Source organism: Oryx dammah, unplaced genomic scaffold (genome assembly GCF_014754425.2).
Source record: "Oryx dammah isolate SB20612 unplaced genomic scaffold, SCBI_Odam_1.1 HiC_scaffold_2, whole genome shotgun sequence".
Lineage (NCBI taxonomy): Eukaryota > Metazoa > Chordata > Mammalia > Artiodactyla > Bovidae > Oryx > Oryx dammah.
The window spans coordinates 97,278,523-97,301,676 of record NW_024070186.1 but is presented as its reverse complement, the minus strand read 5'-3'; the positions used below and the strand labels follow the sequence as shown (position 1 = coordinate 97,301,676).

The 23,154-nt window shown below is 34.8% G+C and overlaps 1 protein-coding gene across 27 annotated transcripts in view; it reads right to left on the bottom strand.

Annotated features, from left to right (window-relative positions):
• The window catches only part of ZBTB20 (zinc finger and BTB domain containing 20), an 838,376-nt gene that overhangs the window by 238,176 nt on the left and 577,046 nt on the right, over positions 1-23,154 (bottom strand). For 5 of the 27 annotated variants that reach the window (XM_040224144.1, XM_040224331.1, XM_040224229.1 and 2 more), the window contains one exon: positions 12,492-12,591. The exons of the other annotated variants lie outside the window; for them this stretch is intronic. The gene's annotated coding sequence lies outside the window, so the exon portion shown is untranslated. The remainder of the gene's footprint in view (positions 1-12,491; positions 12,592-23,154) is intronic. 27 annotated transcript variants of the gene reach the window in all.

The window sequence follows — 23,154 nt, the reverse complement described above, 5'->3', positions numbered from 1 at the left end:
TTTGGGTGGCAAGAAGATTATAAAGGCAAAACAATCCTTCCTGTAGTAATCCTGATAAAATTGTAGGATAAAATCAGTGAATAGTCTCCAGGGAAGTAAGAATACAGAATATTTTTTTTAGTATTTTTTTTTCCTGAGGATTTTAGGTTCTTATTCCTTCAAACTTTCTTCTTGAATTAATACTAATAACTGCCATTTATTGAGTGCATATTAAATCATAAACACTTCCAATATAATATTGCGTGATAAGAAAATGATTCTGCAATATGGATATTATTACCCTCATTTTACATATGTGAAAACTGAGGCTGAGGAGGGTGAAATAATTTGTCAAAGATAATACAGTGTGCAGAGTTGGGATTTAAACTTGGGTTTGTCTTTGTCTGTGAAACATAGCTCCATAAACATGTCTTGGTTCTGCCAAATCTATTCAAAAATAAATAATCCTGCTTGAATGCTTTGTTAACAAACAAGGAAAACAATCTTCATATTCGTTCTTCACATTCATTCATTGCATTACATATAGTACGATGAAAACAGGAGATGGTTAAGTTTTTTCTAAGAGTTGGCTGCCTTTTCATATTTATTTGGACTGAGATGAATAATTAAATTTGGGGCTCTCGATCAAAGAATGAGCTATTTGCTATCTGCATAAGTATTTGTTGTTAATTGATCAGACACGGATAAGGTGTGTTATTACAACTATATTTTGAGGTATGATTTACATTGTTCTACTGCAGATTACCCTGTGCTGTTTTTCATTTTCCTGCACTTTGGACTTTTTGTTTTGTTTTTATGAATTTAGTCACAGTTGGTTGTGTTTTGAACTTTGTAAAAATGTAATTCTAAGAAAATTAAAAAAAGAAAAAGAAAATATTTTCAAAATGATGTCAAAATCAAATCTACCCCTCACTAATTTGATTTGTAGGAAATGGAGAGTGAAGTATTGTAAGCAGAATGCTTTTAAATACATCCTAATTACTTCAATGTGCAAATGCATTGACTAAATCAAAGCATGCATTTAACACTTTGCACTTCAATTGTGCTTATTCGTCTAAGTTCTATAGATAGCAATTCCATTAAAAAAAAAGAGAGATAAACTTCACTATAGTTAGTCATTCTATAGTTACCTGCGGAAAACAATCATTCTTAAATTCAAGCTTACTTCTCAAGTCTGCTCACTTTTGGACTAATGCAGAACATCATTAGTGCAAAGAATACAAAATAACAGATGATTAACTGCAGCTACTCAAGTTTTCCCAGTTGATCCTATCTTTCTATTCTCTTCTGCTTTTAGTGGGTGAGGTGAGGGGTGGGAATAGTGAAGCCACACGGGATGAAGCAGACAGTCCTGAGGAATGATGCTATGGACTGGAGGGAATCCACAGGCTGGGATGGAATTATCATGTCAAGGTCACTTAGGGCTTGGTCTGGAACCACCTGCATCGGAATCTCCTGAGGAATATGTTAAAAAGACATTTCAGAGTTTGACTCCAGGGCAACTAAACTGAATGAGTAGCTCTTGGGGTGGAACTCAAAGATCTACATTTTAAACAAGCTTCCCAAGTAATTCTTACGCTACTGAAGCCTGAAAAGCAGTGACTTATGTTCATTGGAAGGACTGATGCTAAAGCTGAAACTCCAGTACTTTGGCCACCTCATGTGAAGAGTTGACTCATTGGAAAAGACTCTGATGCTGGGAGGGATTGGGGGCAGGAGGAGAAGGGGACAACCGAGGATGAGATGGCTGGATGGCATCACCGACTCGATGGACGTGAGTCTGAGTGAACTCCAGGAGTTGGTGATGGACAGGGAGGCCTGGCGTGCTGCGATTCATGGGGTCGCAGAGTCGAACACGACTGAGCGACTGAACTGAACTGAACTGATGCAGCTCTCTGACTGTACACCCAGGGATAGCCCTGCTAGTATACCTTTGTTCCTTCTGTCCCAGTTGTCAAGATATGTGTGCAAGTACAAATAGCTGACCTGGGAGGTATTAATGGTAGTGGCAATAACCCAAGGGCTTAGACAGTCATGTTTAACATGCACGATCTCATCTGATCCCTACAATAAGGATTGTGACTTAAGTGTTATTACTATTCCCATCTTTCAGATGAGGAAACAGATTCAGAGAGATGTAGTAATTTCTTATTTTGAATGTCACACCGATTACTGCAAGAGTTCCTAAGTTTTAACTCTTTAGCTCTTAGCCTTGTGGAAAAATACGTTCTTGAAAGGTGTTTACTTTCAAAGATGTTCATGATTTGGTGATAACATCATTGTAAAGGGTGTTAAGCACCTAAAATAAAATGATAACATTACTGTAAAAGAGGTAAAGTGCCTAAATACTAATAAAATTGGTTATTTATTATAATACATAGGATGTGAGCATTTGTATTCAAGTAACTCTTCTCCTCCGTATTTCTATAATTACCAAAATCATCTAAATTAAATTGCTGATCTTTGATTAATTCATTCAACAATTATGCACTTTGCCAAAACCTGAGGTATAAAAGGTAAATAGGACAAAGCCTCTGCCTTCACTGGGTTTACAGTTCAGAGAAAAGAGATGAACATGTGCACAAATGGTTCCGGTTTACCTTGTAGTCAGTGGAGGCCTGAGTTGGAGGGAGAATGATTCTTCTCTGGGCAGAAAGCAAAAAGGGTGTGGTCTGGAAATTTTTAGTTACTCTAGCACTTTGCCATTGGCCAGTGTAAGGAATTTTGATTTTTTAAGATTACATTTTTACTTATATAGTTTTGTTAGAAAAAGGGCAGACTGAGTTACTTGTGTACTTTGGGCTGATAAAACTTTATGAGGTTTATTCTTTCTGGCATCCAACCGGGTTTCTTTTTTGGCTAAATTCTGGGTATAAAGCCAAGTTAGTCATTATGTTTATTCATTCTTACATAAAGCAGCTGAAATTTTCCTTCTGAGATGGATGCCTGATAAATGTTATCAGTAGTAGGTCATGCCACTCAATAAAAGTGACCTGCAGATACATATTGGCTATGTCCTTTACTTTGTTTTCATCTGTTTCAGTTACTTAAAATGCTATTATTAGATTATGAAATTTTTACAATATGAGAAATTTAGAAGTTAAAAACAATTGAAAATAAAGAGTACTCAAGATTTCTTCCCTTGTGATAAGCTCATATACAGGCAGATGTGACCTGAGCATATTAATGTCAGAGCTGATTGATGGACTAAAAAAATGAGGTTCTGGAATGTCAAAGCACAGGCTGATAACCTAAGCAAATGTTCAGGAATCCAGAAAAAAAAAGAAAGAAACTCTGGGAAACTCTGGGCAATAGAAAGTATATGATATGATTTAGAAAATATATATCATATTTTAGATGATAAGATTCTAAAAATCGATATCTCAAGTACTTCCAAAGCTTAATAAATTGGAAAAGGAAAACCTTTTAATCCCTTTATGAAGTGATAAATAATAGACATCTGTTCTTTTTTCGAGCTGAATTATCATCAGATTTGGAATTATTTTTATTTACATTATTTACTGTTTGCTTAAAATTTTTTACTTTTCTAATCATTAGAGTATTTTCAGAATATTTAGAAAAGTTAAGGAAAAGAAGAAATAAAACATCACTTAATTCCATCATACAGAGAAGGTACTAGTATTATTCACATTTTAATGTATTTCCTTTGATGTAACCAAATACTTTCATTCATTTTTATATTGATAATTTGCGACCATGTTAGGTATATATGTTTCTTTTGGGTCAGGCATTTTCAGTTACAATGTTTCATGAACATTTCCTAGTAAATTAATATTTAAAATATTTTAAAATTAATAACTATATAGTTAATAACTTTATACAAATAATATATACATATGTTCCAGAATTTGCTTAATAATTTCTTTGATTAAATATTTAAGATTTTCTCTTCTTTTACTTTTATAAATGACATTGTGATGAATAGGGCTTTGTATACAAATAGGGATTTGTATACAAATCTTTGTCTGAACTTTGGGTTCCTGTAGATAGATTCCTAGAAATTAAATGACTGGGGCCAAAAGATACATTTAAAGGAAGTTTCTTGATAATGTAATGCCTATTACCTCACAGAATTTGGTGTCCACACATGATCCCCCACAAATACTATTATATGAATGACAGTTTTACTGTAATTTATCAGCATTAAAGATTACTGTTTTTATAAACCATGTCTTTGACTACTAGTGAGTTAAAATATTTTTTCATATGTTTATCAGACAATTGCATTTCCTCTTTCATAATTTTTCTTCTTATAATCTTTTTAGATTTTTTTGAACAAATAGGTACTAAACATCTCAGTACCTTCTTATCTTTTGCTTCCATTTCATTTCTGATGCTGTCACTATACCCTAGACTCTCCTTACCTAATCCTGAACCTTGACATCATGTCTGCCTAGTCTGCAGGTCATATTTCTTCCATTCTGATCCATTCTGTACACTGCTGCCTAACAGTACTTTTGAAAATACTGCTGTTGTCATGTCAGTCCTGATTAAGATCCTACATTAACTCCCAGTTATTATTTATCTATTAGCTAATTTCAACTGCCATCTTCAGGGGGAAATTAATCCCATTCTTGGCTATGTCCTTATGAATTCTGTTTGTAACATAGGTTATTGAGATATGGAACTTATATGCAGTTAACTTTTTATATGTGAGTACGTATATACAGAGACACATGCACCTAATACTGAATACTAGATATGAGTCTTGAAACGGGATTTACAGAGCTTGAAGCCCAACTTTTTATGTTTATCAATGAAGAAACTGACTCAAAGAGTTCAATAAAGTACTCAAAGTCATAGTGCTAGTTAAATGATAGAACTGGGACTAGAAACCAAGTCTCCCGATTCCTAGTTCAATGCCTTTAAGTAGGGAATAATAAAAAAATCATTTGTATAATTTAAAGACTAGAAACAGCTAGGAAACCCATTTAATTTAAATCTGTTCTTATGTATAAAAGATTGTGAAAATCCTGTCACATAGAAGGCTTGAGTGTTCTTATAAACATGAATAATATACTTATAAATTGATCAAATGTGTCATTAAAATTTTCATAAAATTTGCACACCAGCAAATGACCCAGTTTATACTAGTTTGGTTTCTTCTCGTTAATCTACATTGTTTTATTTAATCTGTTTTGCTACGATAGAAGCATGGTGTTTTTATTCTAGCATGTTGCGGGTCATCATTAAGTTTCTTGCTAATATCTAGTGGTATTCAATGGAAAATCCAATTTTCCTAGCAACTTCTATAAAGAATTTCCTCTGACAATAATTAGGGATTATAAGAACTACCCTAAAAAGAACTACATCAATGTGCCTCTATTTAAATAGTAAACAACACAAACTATCTTGTCGGAGAATGGGAAGTGAGACTGGGAGTTGCCCGATATACTAATTATTTAGAGGGATAGGGTAGGGCAGAAGGGGTAGAGGTGGGAATAGCTATGACTTGAACTAACTCGGATAGAAGCTCATTGATTGTAAAGGGTTGATTTAAAAGCATGTGTTTGCCCAACTAAAGTATTGACAGAAAGAGTATTTATTAAATCATACGGCAGTTAAACAGTTACAATATCCAACGTTTAAATGAATAGGCGGGTCATCCAGTGCTAGAGGGACACTAAAGAGATCTTAGCTATGTTTTCTTTCTCTGTGTGCATGTGTGTGCCCACAAAATAGGCCTATTCATTTCATACTCAACAAACATTTTTAAGCGCCTACCAGAAGCTCTCTATTACTGAAGAAATGATCCAGCTTTTTGTGATTATCCTCTCCACAGCTGTATCACAGAGATGGATAATAATCCATACCTGACTAATGCATTATAACAAAAACTGAGAAAGTGGGTAGGAGGAGAGGAATGAAGAAGCAGCACCCTAAATTTCTTATTTCATGCAGCATATGATTTCTTTAATAGCGATAATTAAAAAATAGTCTGAATGTTTTAAAAAATAACTGCTACTTTTTCTAATATTATTTTACAGTATTTATTTTATCTACTATTACATCTACTACTAATAATATATACTATTTATTATTTTCTAGTATTCTTCATTATTAGAAAAATAAACTTTGCTTTAAAACTTCTAAATTGCTATACTAATAATAAACAAATAAAATAGTCATATACCATAAGAGGAAAAGAGATAGAGAACCAAGGAGGCAGAATAACATAGAAAATACTCATTTTTTACAACAATAAATATTGTCAATTAATTTATTATTAAAATAAAAACCATAACATAGGCTTAAAATTCCACAAAATCTAACCATACAATAGTACTTTAAGAAGTTTTTTCGTGGAGAAAACTGAATTTAAATATTACTTCTGCATTTACTAGTCATCACCTCTTTCCTAAGGAGAAATTTACTTAGCTTATTTATATCAATTTCCTAGTTTATAAAACATGAATGAAAGTAACTGACTATATAGAGAGGATTGAATAAAACAATATCTATAAAGTTCAGTGCCCAGCACCACTAAATAATCAATAATAATAAATATTATTTGTAATATTTGTTTTAAAATGGTGTATCTAAATGAAAGAGAGGTAAAAATCAAAGGAGTGTTATACAAGATATACTGATAAGTGAAAAAACTGATACAATACAAAATGAAAAAATCTAAAGAGGCAGAGTGAGACTTAAAAAGAAGAAAGTAACCATTTCTGCAAAGAAACTAAAAGCAGTGAGGAGGGCTGAAGCCATAAGCCCACTGAAATCCGGATAGAGAAGCACACAGAGGTGGCTGGGAATCTAGGTCTTTGGAGTAATGGGGCCAAAAATGTTCCATATGAAATGGTGGACCTAAGTCTGTTTTGCTACTTCAACAAGAGGCTGTAAAAAATATGGCTATCTGCTGCCTGGGGCAATATCTTATACAGAGCTGCAGGCACTGAAACGTGGAAGGATGAAGGTATAGATTCAGTCTTGTGATCAAATATTCTTAAAGGTAAGCTAAAGATACCATTATAAGATTTGGATTGGGACTAGAAAGCCAGGAATGCAGATAGAGGCAACTGGAAAACCATCAGTCAAGGAGGTATGAAAAAAATAAAAGAGAGAGAGAGAGTGCAAGAGGGAAGACAAAAAAGCTGTATGACCAACATTACCCTGCAAAACAAAATTCTAAAACAGAAAGGGAAGTTCATTTCTAGCTGTTTTATTCTTTTCATGTGATGGTAAATGGAATTATTCCTTAATTTCTCTTCCTGATCCTTTGTTGTTAGTCTACAGGAATGCAAAACAACCACAAAATTAATAACTGGAATATTCACTCCAGATAAATTTGATTTTATAGAATTGTCTGATAATGATTTCAAAACGAGTATATTTGCAATGTTCAGAGATATATAAGACTCATGTGTAAAAAGAACAAGAAATTACTGAATAAGAATAGACAACAATAACATAAGGATAGGTGCAGAAAATAAATCAAAAATCTTAAAAGTGAAAAAAATGTACATGTAAAAATACAATAGGTAGGATAATTTAAGATTGGGCAATTTCAAGGAGAGGATTAAGTGAGTTGGAAATTGATATAAGGAATTCATTCAGAAAAAAAAAATCACAGAAAGTAAAATATGTTTTAGGAAAATGAAAGAGCAGCTGACATATGGTAAATTGACAGGGAAACACCAATAGATAGCTATTAATATTATAAGAATCCCAGAAGAATAAAATGAAGGTAATGAAAAAGAAATAACAGAAGGAAAAAAAATAGCTGAAAAATTTCCAGAATTAGAGTCTTGAAATTAGAAAATATATCCATAGTTCATGACTGATAATTTAAAATAAATCCACATTAAGACACATTTCAGAGAAACTATAAGATATTAAGGATATATAAAACATCTAAGAAGTTGCCAGAGGGAAAAGGCCAAGTACTTAAAAAAAATTGAAAAATAGATTGATAGTAGACTTGTCCTATGTAATGACGGTTAACAAAACAACAGTCTAAGATGTAATTGAGAAATATCTTCCAATGCTACATAAAATACCCAGATAATTGTTATTTAAAAGATAAAGACATTTTTAGACACACATAATGTGCTACCCAGGGCCCTCTGTAGAAGATTATGAAAAGATGTAGTTGAACAAGAAGGAAAGTAAATCCAGAAAGGAAGCTATAGGATCTACAAATAATAGTGGGCATAGTAATAACTAAAACATATAAGTAAATACAATTAAGTATTGATTATGAAAATAAATGATAATTATCTTTTGATATGATTAAAACAAGTAAGTAAAACTAAAACTCCATTCAAAAATTATAATAATGAGATTGATATTTAAGAAGTGGATAAAACACGCTAGACACTTTTATTTCTGCATGAAGGAGTAAGTCAGAAATACTAAAAAGTGGATTTTATTTTTTAATAGAAAATTATGTAGGTAAGTACACATAAAAAATTTTTAGTATGAGCACTGAAGATAAAGATAAGCCACATATGAACTTTAAGCCCAGCAATAAAATCCATGTACTAGGTTAGAAAAGAATTTTTTAAACTTCTTTTTCAATCAAAACTATATAAAACACATCTCATTGTAATGCAATTGAATTCAAAATCAGTAATAAAAATAGAGCAAATATATGTTTGCCATGTAGAAACATACATATATATATATTTTTGGCTGCAATGCATGGTATGTGGATCTTATTTCCCTGACTGGGGATTAAACCTGTGCCCCCGCACTGGAAGCATGGAATCTTAAACACTGGACCACCAGTGAAGTCCCTAGAAACATACAGTTTAATTAAGGGTTAAAAATAAATCAAAAGAGATATTACAAAATATTTAAAATGAAACAAAACTATATATCAAGACATGTTATGCAGCTAATGAGACACCTGAATGAGAATTTTGAGACAGATTCATTTTAAAAACAATAAAAAGTATTAAAATTGAATGAGAAAAAATCAACTCAGGAATCTAGAAAAAATGATCTAAATAATAAAATAAAAAGAAAAAGTAAGGTTGACAAAAGCATAAAGTAATGATATAGAATGCAAAGACATAATCAAGTCAATAAGCAAACTCAAAAGCCAATTTTGAAAAAAGTAAATAAAACACAAAAATGTCTAACAGCTAGTAAAAGAAGAGGTTAATATAAATAATATTAGGGATAAGAAGGGAACATATCTAAAGATAAAATTAAATATTATAAGAATTTATGAAGAGCTTTGTGCAAATAAATTTGAAGTGTAGATTAACTGTTAACTGTATATTTTCCAAAAACATCCAATTTCTCCTTAAAATTGACTTAAGAAGAACTATAACACTTGAATAAAGCAATAGCTATGTAAGTAAAGGAACTGATGATAATATAACATCTACCTTACACTACCTACCATCTACTAATACAAAATATTAGGTCCAGATGATTTTAGAGGTAAATCTAACCAAATCTTCAGAATAGGTAATCTGTATAATATAACAATATTTCAGAAATAGAAAAAAAATAAGAGAAAAATGTTGCTCAACTTATTTTACAAGGCTAGTATCACCATAACACCAAATGTCTATAATAAAAAATTTAAGAAAAGACTAATTTCCCCATGCAAACGTATATACAAAGTTATCAGCAAATTAAACTCAAGACTGGATTTAAAAAACACACCAGGACCAAGTAAAAAAAATTTTTTTCCAGGAATGTAAGAAATGTTGACTATTCAGAAATGTTTTAATATCATATAAAATACTAACACATTATTGGGAAATTTTATCATATTATTGATGCAGAAAATGCATTAGATAAAATTTAATGAGTATTCTTATTTTTTTAAATATTTATTTATTTATTTGGCTGTACTGGGTCTTTAGTTGTGGCAAGCAAACTCTTTTAGTTGTGCCATGTGGGATCTTGTTCCTTGACCAGGGATCAAACCCAGACTCCCTGCACTGGGAGCACGGAGTCTTAGCCACTGGACCACCAGGGAAGTCCCGAGAATTCTTGATTAAAAATACTTAGCAAACTTTAAATAGCTGATGGGAACTTTTCAATAATAATTTTGATTTATCAAAATCCCAAGCAAATATCACATTTCCAGAACATTTCCATTAAGGAATGAAACAGAGCACTCCTAATGTCATGGCTTTTACTCCACACTATATAGAGGTCTCAGTAATGCAATATGACAGGAAAAATAAATTGAATTGAAAATTAATTGATAAATTGGAATTGAAAATTAAGAGATATAGTGGAATTATTTACTAATGATATACATGTCCATGTAGAAAACCTAAGGGAATTTCAGTTTAGCCAGTGGAACTAGTAAGAGAGTTCAGCAAAGCTGTTGAGTAAACACCAATAATAACAAATAATCAATAAAGTGGAAAACAGACTTTATACATAATATCATGAAAATTAAGTTATATGAGAGGAATTCTAACAAATAAGATCAAGCAAGACCTTTATGGTGAAAATTAAATAACATTATTATAGAACTGGAAGGAAGAGCTCATCAAGTACAGCTCTCAATGTTAAAAAGACACAGTGTCCTAAGAATATCCATTCTCCTCCAGATTACTATCTAAAGTTAATGTAAATACAAGTAAAATTCAACAGGACTTTTGCTAAACTTGACTAGACAACCCTAAAATTTACCTTGAATAGCAGAAGGCCAAGAGGAGCAAAAAGAATTTTAAGGAAGAACAATGTAAAGAGATTTACCTTACCAAATAATAAGAATATTATAAAGCAATGGTAATTAAGGCACTTTGGTGTTAGCACAAGAATAGAGAAATAGTCCACTGGATGAAATACAGATACTAAAAACAGATTTGATATAGGTGAAAGAGGCATTATAAATTAGTGGGTAAGGATGACTAATTTGTTAAATGGTGCTGGGATGACTGGGTTACCCACAAGGGAAAAAAATAATAAAACAGGATACATGTAAGATACCATACACAAAAACAAATATCAAGAAGATTAGAGATCTAAATGTAAAAGAAAAACTTTAAAACTGTTAGAAGAAAATATAGGATGGTTTCTTAAGGATCTTGTCATATTGAAGGGTTTTTAAAATGACACAAGAGGACCAACCATAAAGGAAAACATCAATAAACTTAACTGCATTAAAATCAGAAGGTTTAAAAATAAATGCCACTATATACAGTTAAAAGAGAAAACTAAAAATTGGGAAAGGATATTTGCAATCTATATTACCCAAAAGATGAGAATCCAGAATATTACAACAACTACAAAACCAAAACTGAAAGCTGTCCATAACAGTAGCCCAACAAATAACTCAATCAAAACATAGGTGAAGATATAAACAGGCAACACACATGAACACACATGAGGAAATCCCAGTGGTTTATAAGTGAAAAAAATTTTTAATGATATATTATTCAATCCCCTCAGTCTGACAAAAATGTAAGAACCTTGGTCATTCCAAATGTTGTGAAGCATATGGAGAAGGTCTCATAGACTGCTAATGAGAATATAAATCAATACTACCACTTTACAAAGAAAAACTGCATAATTCTTAGTAAGTCATTAAACTTTAAAAAGTAAGAAATTATTTAATAAAATTTTAAAATGCATTTTTTTCTTACAGTTTAGCATTTCCTCCTTTGCTTCCAAACATGTACAAAAATGTTAAGTACAATTTTGGTGGCAAATGGGAAATACCAGAAATAATGTCTAACAATTAGAGACTCAGATTTTAGTGACACATACAGTAAAGTTCATTTTATATAACTCATAATTTATGGCTTATGCAAAACTAATTCATGATGATAGGAATCAGAAGAGTTGTGCAGTTGTGCCTGTAAGGGGGCATGAAGGATTCTCCTAGGTATTGTGAATGTTTTGTATGTTGGATTGAATATTGTTGCATGGATGTATACTCACATAAAATCTCATCAAGCTATACAATTAATTTGTGTACTTCACTATACATAACTTAGAATAATACATGATAAAAACAGGTTCGGAAATAAAATTTCCACATTGAGGTTTGTTTAACTTGGGTGCTGGATTCTTGTATGTTTACATTTTAATTCATACTTTTATATGTTTGAAACATTTTACATTAAAAAATGACAGGACAGACTACTGCTTTTCCTAACTAGAATTGATCAAGGTAAAAGAAAACACTAGTGTCTTCTTTTCCTCTTCACTGTCCCTGACATTAGGTCCAACTGTTCCAGGAATCAATAAACACTTCATAGCCAAGTGTACTTACAAAGTGATCATTTAGTTGAATCAAAGCAAAACTTTCAATTCACTTTTTGACTATGTGTAAAATCTAGGCTTTCTTAAGTGAATGGCCAGCATCATGTATTAATACAATGCTTCCAATGCATAAAGATCAGTCATCCATTTAGGTGTTTCAAACATGAAGTGGGGGATTGCCAAGGATTTTTTTGATGTGAATCAACAGGTGGTTTGGCATTAATATTGCTATTAGTTTCTGGGCTTCACCTCTGGTTTCAGAAAAGAAAAAGAGACAATACCTTTTCAATGCTGTATTTCAAGTTAACCATATGGAAAGCAAGGTTTTATTCCAGCCAATTCTCTTTGTCTCAAAGCGCGGAGGAAAAGTGCCAGCCACTGCTACTCCAGCCACCAGCCACGGTACAGATGTTTGGAAAATGCAAAAATAGAGAAATGAAACAAAAAGGGAACCCTCAAAAATAAGTTTTGCATAAATGAAAAATGGAGTATATAATTATTATAGCTGCAAAAAGGTAAATACATTTATTTTTTTCCCATTGTGTTAAACGGAAAGAACCAAAACAAACAAAAACATTGATGTTTTAACTTAATGTTTTGTTGAAACCGACGATTACAAGGACCAACTCGTATGTGGCTAAAAGTGGGAATAAAAAACAGATTTATTTTAATCTGATAAGATTTTTTTTAACCTCAAAGAATTCTAGAATATGACCTACTTAAATGAATACTTATAAAAGAAACAGATTCATTTAAAAATTCATGTTTTCAGGTGCCAAAATGGGAAAGGAAAAGTGTTTCTATGAAATCTTATAAGAGAAAAGAAATAATTGAAATTATAATGGTTCCTTATACAACTCAGATAAAATATAGCTTGGTAAGAAATGTCTCAAAACTGTTCAACTGTACATTCCTGAATTAGCTTAGCTAATTTACAGACAGTTTTTCCAAAAGCAAACATCCTGTTAGATTTAAGCACGCCAATGTAAATTATTCTTTGTTTAAAAGAAAAAGTTTTTTTAAAATTATGTAATTTCTGAGAGAATATTGGCTGGATTGAAAGTTAGACCATGATTTAGGTCTGGCTCTGCCACAGTCCTGTTGCGTTTACCTTTGTTCCTGTTATAAAACAGGTCTGGCCTCAGTGTCCATATCTGTGAAGTGGACATGTGACACAAATAGAGCCTTATCGTCAAGCTCGTTTCCAGTCTCACCATTCTATGGACCCAAGGAAATCACTCCAGCACAAGAGTTTTTGTTTTCATCCTTCCTTTCTTAAACTAACAACCAAATAAGTAAGTAAATATATATTAAAAGCACATATACTAATCATCTATCTCTCTGAACAGGAAGAGAGAACATTTTTTTTTGTTACCATTATCTATTCCCTAACGTATATTTAAAAAGAGAGTTCCCATATAAAAAGATCTTTATTTTATCCTGAATCAAAAATAGCATATCATTTCTTTGCCATTTAAGTTCTATGAAGAAAGAAAACAGAAAATCATTATAGAAATCATATTAGGGACTTTAAGAAGGAAGAAAAAAGTCACTAAATTTCTTTTAAAATTCGGTTTGTTTACATGTTTTCTGTGACCGAAGATATAATTGCCACTTCAAACTGCCTTCATTTCCTTTTCCTGGGGCAATAATCTTAACTGTGTAAAACACAGAACCCTCTTCACATACCTTTCCCACCTGCCTTCTGAGTTAGCAAGGCTGAGGTATAGATTACAGTCTGAGATACCTAGGATGGGAATTAAACATTTCATCTGGGAGACAGGATTGTGATCAGTTTGCCAGATCTAAAAGAAAATTAAGCCCCATCACTACTTTGGCAAGAAATTTGAGTTCTCGTGGCTGAACAATGATCATCATTTTTACACAAGACTTTTAAAAATGAAAGCACCTGGGGCATCAACCAGAAAAAAAATCTGAGAATGCAGCGTTTTCTGTCAACATTTAAGCCAGGTAAGACACAAGCAACTGCCCTTAACCCTTACAGAGAGGTATGAAAGAATGCAGGGCGACTGACACCTTGATGATCAACAGAAGCTCCCCTTTATGAGAAGGCCTAAGTCTTTGGGGCGAAAGCGCCATTGCTCCAAGTGCTGATCCACGTAAGGCACCAGCAGAGGCAGAATGCTTGGGGGCAACAGATCAGGCTCCTGTTTAAGGTTCCAGCTCTGGCTGCACGCTGATAAGCCTGAGATCCAGCAGACACGCACTCAGGGAGCGCCAAGGGTGCGTCCCCCTGCCAGGGGAGGCCCTCTCAAACAGAAAGGCAAGAGTCCGAAGTTGCACAGTGTGTGAGCACTCCCTACTGGCTGCTGAAGTTGGAGATGAGCCAGTGGTGTTTTAGAAAGGGCTGCCCCAGGTTTCTGTGAGGAGGCTGAAGGACTCAGCTCTTTTTCTAGGGGATAAGGGCGTGGCTCTGATTAGGCTTGGACTGGTTCAGATGTTATGCTCCTTGAGAAGCAGGTGAGGAGAGCTTACTGATAGGAGGAAATCCAAGAACTGGCAAAAACTGTGTAAAACTGGTTATAATTTTCATGAACTCTTTCAGCTATAGTACCCCCTTCTTATCCAACGGGGCTAGGTTCCAAGAACCCCAGTGGATGCCTGAAACCACTGATTGTGCCAAACCTCATATCCACTATATCTTTTGCTATACATACATACCTATGATAAAGTTTAATTTATAAATCAGGCACAGTAAGAGATTAACACCACCTAATAATAAAATAGAAACAATACAACAATATACTGTCATAAAAGTTACTGTAATAAAAGTTGAATGTGATCTCTCTGTCTCAAAATATCTTTCTGTACAGATCAAATGACTTTTCCGTCTTCACTAAGCATCATGTACTGTGACCACAGCAATTACAGTCTGAGGTGCGACAGTAAAACGAACACGAATTTCTTTTTCCTTCTTCACAATTTCACTGAGAGAAGATTCATTCCTACCATAGATCTTAGTAACCTCAGCATTCCACTTTTTTTTCCTTAGTAAGTTGAGAACTTTCACCTTTTCAACAAAAAGAAACACTTTACAGCTTTTCTTTGGCATAATTGATTTGCCAGCGTTACCGCTCTTATGCATTGGGGCCATTATTAAGTAAAACAGGGTGACTTCAACACAAGAACTGCAGTACCCTCTTGGTCGATCTCATAACCGAGCTGCCTACTAAGTGAGTAACTGGTGGGGTGCTCTGGACAAAGGGATGATTCACATCCCAGGTGGAATGGCAGGAGATTTCATCATGCTACTCAGAACAGTGCACAATTTGAAACTAATGAACTGTTTATTTCTGAAATTTTCCATTTAACGCTTTCAGACTGCAGATGGCTGTGGCTAACTGAAACCGAAACTGGGGAAGGTGGAACTGAGGATAAGAAGGGACTTTTGTATTAACATTTTATATACAGACCCGTGTATGAGCATGTGTGTGTCTGGGGTGGAGGGGGTGAGGAGGAAATGAATTTCTGTGTGGCTCACTTTATTTCAGTAATAGGAAATCTTGGGACAGTCCAATGTGTTTAACCATTTATGTTTTACCAGAAAATCCCATATATAAACTTGATGGAACTGCCAGATATGTTCGCTATACCACTACACCTAAGCCCTAGACGGTGGTCTCAAGTCTAGGGCAATGATACTGGGATACTGAATGTTCCCAGGGCTCTGCTCTGTTCTGGTTCTTCTGTATAATAAGATGAAGGTCAAAATGGCAGCCTGCTAAAAGCAGAAGCATTTCAGTTGCAGGAATAACTTGCTTGTCATCAACTTGTTAATGCAATAGTCAAACATTTCTTTGACATGTACAGTATCAGCTAACTTCAGCAGATACAGGGTCTAGAACAGGAAGATGCTGCAGATGCTTTAGCTTGGAGGAAGGCTTAGCGGAGCCAAAACGTCAGCAGGGCCTGTTTGTTCCATACTTTCCACCGGGCTCTGGGAAAGAAATGTTAGATTACTGCAGTGACAAGTTTGTGACAAGCAAGTCATTTGTGCAACTGGTGCGCTCCTGTTTTTATCTGTTTATCATTCAGACTTGTGAATGCCATTTCAAGCACTTACAGGATTTCTGGCTCCCATTAAGGGGAAATGGTTTCTCCATGTTTAGAATTTTCTGCCTCAAAGAGAATTACTAAGCAATTATTTATCCCTGTGGTCACAGTGTCACACAAAAGCACTCTTGAGTTGTTTAGTTGGACTCTGAATCATGAAATGGAGTCCTGGGGACTGGATAGCTTGGAGCATCAGAAATTTCTCATCTAGTTTATTGGAATGACTACAAAGCAAGCCTCTAAGAGTCAATAAAATTGTGGCCAGCTTGAAATACCTTGCTCTTTTGCTCTAGGATCATATATCAAGGCCATATGCTTCAAGGCCCATAAACTCACTTGTAATGAGTAGATCCTGAGAAGCCAAGGCCTGACTGTGTCACAGACACTGACATGTGATCTAACATATGATAGTCTTGGTGACAAGGCCTGCTTTAACTTTTGAGAAGAGAACTTACACGGCCTTCTCCCCAAGTTCTGAGGGTAACCGGAGGCCCTATCCAAATCCAGGAAACGTTTTAAGTGTTTGGCAAAAGGTAATATCATAATCTAAAATTAATACTTGGGATCATCCTACCAAGGATGACTTTTGCACGGCAAAGGGCAGATTTTGGGTCAAGAATTCAAGACTGTCTCCTTAGATTCTTCATCTGAGATTGCTGAGTGACTTTTAGTAAGTCATTTTAACCTCCTAGGAGGAGGGTACAAAATAATAATACCTATTCCTTGTTTACCTGCCGTGAATGGTCTCATGGTCCATGTCATAAAACATGAAGAATGCCCTCAGAACTCAAGAACAGTATTTCCTAAAAGCCATGTATTCTCCTTACAGTTTCAAATACTGTCCATTATTGGCACTGAATTTCTAAATGATTCTAGGTATACCTCTTGGAGAACATGGAAGCATGAAGTTCTGAAGCGAGAAGGCAGACACAATATCTAGGGAAACAAGTCAAAGCTGGAACAGAGTTAGAGTGTTAAGAACCAGCCAGAAGGTGATGATGAAACATGAGGCAGAGCTTGGTATGGATGACTAAAGAATGTTACAGAAATGGGTAACTGTCCTTGCTGAATAAAAATTTTATTGTTAATAATCACTTCCCAGACATGCAAGCATTACACAATTTACATGTCTAATATCATCTTTACAATGGCTCTATGGTGTGTGTATTATCAATTTCTTTTCACTTGTGGAAACTAAAACTTTAGAGAAATTCAAATACTTCACCATAAATCTGTACGTAGCAAAGATATTTTCCCTTCATCCAAAGCCCTGATACTCTTAACCACTAAAGAAATAAAGTCACTTCCACTGCCTGCAGAAGACATTTCTCCCTAGTTTACTGGAAAACCTTTTCATCTTAAAATGTAGATATTCAAGAATTTGATATAAAAGGCCTGGTGAGATTATTGTGATTTTAACTGTGTTGCAATCCTTGTTAGGCCTCTGGGAAAGCGGAGCTTCATCAAGATGTCGTTTCTTTTGCCTCTACCTAAACTAGTCTGACTGAAATGCACTGTGGAAGAGGTGGAAGGGATTCTAACCTAATCACATATCTTTGTGCCATGAGTGCGGTGGTGGTGTTTGGCTGCATCTCCCTGCGTCCATGCCAATTTCTTTCTCTCTCTTCACATGCATAGCCGCTAGCTCACCCTACTCTTTGCTCCTAAGTTACCTCCGGGGAGACGTCTTTTGTCAGTTGTCTGCTATTGTTTTCAGGTGTGGGGGAGGGGGGACTCTTTCTTACCATGACAAGGATTACTGAAACAGTCTAAACTTCCAACTTTGCGCAGAATGTAGCCTTTGTTCAGTCTTCTGCTTTGTTTCTCTTTAATGATAGCTTTGCCACAGGTTTTCCCTATGTAACTCAGAGCTATGCAAATCAAACTGGGTAGCAAGACTGCAGCTGTTCTATCTCAAAATGAGTCCGAGAGGTGGAGGCCTGAGTGAGGCACGTCTTCTGAGTATTACACGTCTAACGGCTGCTTACCTTGCATGAGTGGCAAAGAACGAGTTCAGTGAGATCTGCTTTCCTTGGTCTGTTTTTAGTGTGTATTCAGACTGGACCATAAGAATTTTAGCTTACACAAACTTTTAGTTTCCTGGTATTTACACTTCCCCAAGCACAAGATTCTTAAAAGCTACTCAAAAGGACATCATGCGTCATGCAGAATCATAAAATCTCAGGGCAATGTGTAAAGGACCCTAAGGTCTGTGGTCTCAGTCTTGACCTGGTGCCTGAATTTGCTTGCTGGGTCTGTTGCACACCACCAGGGACACGGCACACTTAACCTCACAGGCAACCCAATCCTGCTCTAGGACTTCTGTTTGTACAAAGTGTTCTTCCTTTTATTAAATCTTAACATGTCTTTCTAAAATTCCCCATCATGGCTTCTAGTTCTTTTTTTTTTTTTTTTTTTTTTACTATGTCCTCCAATCCTGAGAACTTCTGGGAATTCGTAATTTAATGGTTTGTTTAATGACAATTCTTGTGCATTTCAAATACAAACAAGGGGGTTTAGATCATCTTTTTGCCTTGTCCCTCTTCCCTCACCACACAGAACTTAAATATCTTTTCTACCCCTCTGTCAACCCTGGGAGAAATGAAAGGCAGTCAGTCTACCCAGTTTTATAATTTCCTCTTGGATGTAGATAACACAAATGGCAAAGCATTCTTAATCTCTTTGATTTTCTGTCCTAACCTGGGGAAGATCTTTCTAGACCATGTCAGGCAGACTTGACAGCTACAGCTATTCATAGGGTGATCACAGAGTTTACTGTCCAAACAAGGCCACTTTTTGAGGGTAAAAGGACTCTAGCAATAATTATACCAAGATCACAGGCATAGAACAGAAATGTTCTGGGCATATCTATACAGTACTTTTCACCTTCCTTCTCACCAACTCCCATCTCTTCACACCCGAGGTCTCTATTTCTAAGTCTGCTTCTCATTCCTGTCTGTGCACTCTTTAGCAATGGGCACATTTATCCATGCATCTCTAGTTCCTAGAAGAGAACGTGGCAGGTAGGAAGAGGTAAGCTATATATATATTTTTCTTTTAAATTGAGGATATATATATATTTTCCTCCCTGTATACTGTGGACTTCTCCCCTTATTTCCTAAGCAAATACCACCAACACACATTGGTTTCATATTTCTGGAGATGAATCAGAAATACTTAGTGTCACAGGAAGGGAATGATTTAATAGAAATGAGTCTGACTTTGAATACTGAGAGCAATAAGCAGAGAGTGAAATGTGCTAACTTTTCCACTAAAAGTCTACTGTACCTCTTTACAGAACACTGAACAATAAGTTCTAATCTCTTTGTTCACAAGTAGTTTTTTCAGCAGCTGTACCCACAATTCCAAGTTTATAGTAAATCAATTATTATAGGCAATAATGGTAACATAGGGTGACAGTTATATTTGTGATCATATGGAACAAAGGGTAGCATAGGGAGATTCCTGAGAATTCTCCACTAAAACATTGGTGGTACTTCTGTTGCTTTCAGAAGTGTCCTTTTTCTGTCCTTTGGCCAAGGACATTTAGTAGTCCTGGTGGCTTTTTAGCAGTGTTTGTTTCTGAGTAATAGTGATTTTAAAAAGAGAGAGAAAAAGAAAGTCTTGAATCATGAGAGTCATCTAGAAAAGGCACTCATTCCCTTCTTGACATATTTAGAATATTCCATAAAGATGTGAGTTCATCCTGTTTAGGTTTAAGAACTTTAGAGAAGACAAACCCAGAACTTCTCTTTCAGTGTTTAGAAGCCTCACTATCAAGAGTCTATCTCATTTTCAAACCTAAACATGTTCTATTGCTGTGTAAGCCTATTTCATCACTATGTGGCCTCAGTGAAGAAAAGAAAGTCTTATTTCTTATATAATTTGCTTAAAAAAAACTAGTCTCAGCTCACTATCTCAACCTTCTTTTTCTTTTAAAAGATGAAACAATCTCAGTGTTTTGACTGCCCCTTAAATATTTTTTTTCAAAATAATTTTATTTTAGTATAGCTGGTTTACAGTGTTGTGTTAGTTTCAGGTATATAGCAAAGTGAATCTGTTATACATATATCCACCCTTTTTTTGATTCTTTCCCCATGTAGGTCATTATAGAGTAATGAGTAGAGTTTCCATGTGCTATATAGTAGGTCCTTTTCAGTTATCTGTTTTATATATAGTAGTGTGTATATGTCTGGAGTAGAAAATGGCAACCCACTCCAATATTCTTGCCTGGAAAATTCCATGAACAGAGGAGCCAGGCAGGCTGCAGTCCATGGGGTTACAAAGAGTCAGACATGACTGTGTACATAAACACACTGTATACATGTCAAGCTCAGTCTCCCAATTTATCCCTCCCCTTATCTCCCATTGATAACCATAAGTTTGTTTTCTACATCTGTGACTCTGCTTCTCTTTTGTAAATAAGTTCATTTGTATCTTTTTTTTTAAATTTCACATATAAGCAATGTCATATGATGTGTGTCTTTCTCTGTGTAACTTTCTCTACTTAGTATGACAGTCTCTAGGGTCATCTATGTTGCTGCAAGTGGCATTATTTCATTCTTTTTTATGGCTGAGTAATATTCCATTGTATATATGTACCACATCTTCTTTATCCATTCATCCATTAATGGACATTTAGGTTATTTCCATGTCTTTAATTTTAAATTTTACTGGGAGGGGTTTAATAACTTTTTCTCTCCAAGGTGTTCAAATCTAATTTCAGTTACATTTCAAACAAATATGATTAAGTGTATGATCTATGCATAGAGGAAATAGTAGAAACATCTATATTCTTCATGTTTCTTACATAATCAACTATTACAACTAGGCTTAAATCTCAGTTTTACATTTTATACCCTTGATTAACTTTCTATGCTCTACTTCTAGATGTTGTTTTTCCCTTGAAACTAGCCATTCTTTATTTTCAGTCCGTCAGTGACATTTACCAAACTATCACAGATAATGGAAAATATGACTTTCAAGAAGATTTAAAAACAAAGTTATAAGCCTTGCTTTGTATGAAACAAATTTATAGAGAAAGAAGACAACCTTAAAGAGAAGAAGAAACGTGGATATTCATATTCAAGTATGTGGTGTTAGTTTAGTAAAGATGTGCAAACCAAAATGTCTATATGAACTCAGATATGAATGATGAGAGAGTGGGATGAGTTACCACTTGTGATGTTTATTTTTCTTCCTGAAGAATATTAACATTACCTTTTATTTAACAACATTCTGTTGATTTTCTATTTTAGGAAATGTTAATTTCAAATGACTATCTTTTTTCTGAAGTGGATGGTCATATCTATGTCTTAAATTATTGTTATTTGGAAACTGTGCATAAAAGCACTTTACTTTCAAAGCATGCATTCCCTGTCTGACATCTAAAACAGTGATTTACAACTAGCTGTTTAGAATTCCTGGTGTCCCATTGCTCATGGGATTTTGCATCACTCTTCCCTGACTATTCCTCCTTAAAATATAATTTTACACCAAAACTCATTTTCTTTGGAGATTTTTGAAATGCTGCTACCAATGATTTAGAATACACTGGATTTGTTAATAGTGGAAAACATGTATCTATTAATCAAGGCAGTAAAAAAACAGAATCCAAGATGACATACCATTTCTACATTTTTCCATATTGACTACTGAGAATTCTGAAGTTCTTAGCATCAAATAAGCAGTTTAGAAATGGTTTTTTTTTTTTTTTGCTTGTCATTTGAGACAAAACCAAAAGTGCTGCCATTTATATGGAGTTAGATCATAACTCTAGCTTTGCCTTAGTTCACCAAAGCTCTCACTGGACTCAGAAAGAAGACAAGGTATTATACAGCATGGCCTTAAGATGGTTAATATCCAGAGTCCTGGTACTGTCAAAGGATTACCAAATAAGTTTTACCAAGGCCTCCCTAGGATAGTTTATTGCACATAGGTTAGACTGTCATGTTTATAACTTGCAGATAGTAGTATTGCTGCTGCTGCTAAGTCGCTTCAGTTGTGTCTGACTCTGTGCGACCACATAGATGGCAGCCCACCAGGCTCCTCTGTCCCTGGGATTCTCCAAGCAAGAATACTGGAGTGGGTTGCCATTTCCTTCTCCATGATAGTAGTATTAAATGGTTGTAAATGGTAGTTTCCCAAACAGTGAGTTTCATTTTGGCAAGAAGAGACAGTGAAGGTAAATATAAAGGTATAATCACTCACAAACCAGAAAGGTGAGCTAAAGCATAACTGTTTCTTGGGTGATCAGCCACAGAGCACCACTTTTTTTAAATCAAACTATAAAGTTATGACCAACCTAGATAGCACATTCAAAAGCAGAGACATTACTTTGCTGACTAAGGTCTGTCTAGTCAAGGCTATGGTTTTTCCAGTGGTCATGTATGGATGTGAGAGTTGGACTGTGAAGAAAGCTGAGTGCCAAAGAATGGATGCTTTTGAACTGTGGTGTTGGAGAAGACTCTTGAGAGTCCCTTGGACTGCAAGGAGATCCAACCAGTCCATTCTGAAGGAGATCAGCCCTGGGATTACTTTGGAGGGAATGATGCTAAAGCTGAAACTCCAGTACTTTGGCCACCTCATGTGAAGAGTTGACTCATTGGAAAAGACTCTGATGCTGGGAGGGATTGGGGGCAGGAGGAGAAGGGGATGACAGAGGATGAGATGGCTGGATGGCATCACCGATTCGATGGACGTGAGTCTGAGTGAACTCTGGGAGTTGGTGATGGACAGGGAGGCCTGGTGTGCTGCGATTCATGGGGTCGGACACTACTGAGTGAGCGACTGAACTGAACTGAACCGATAGTTGATTTACAATGTTGTGTTAGTTGTTGGTGTATAGCAAAGTAATTCAGTTATGTGCAT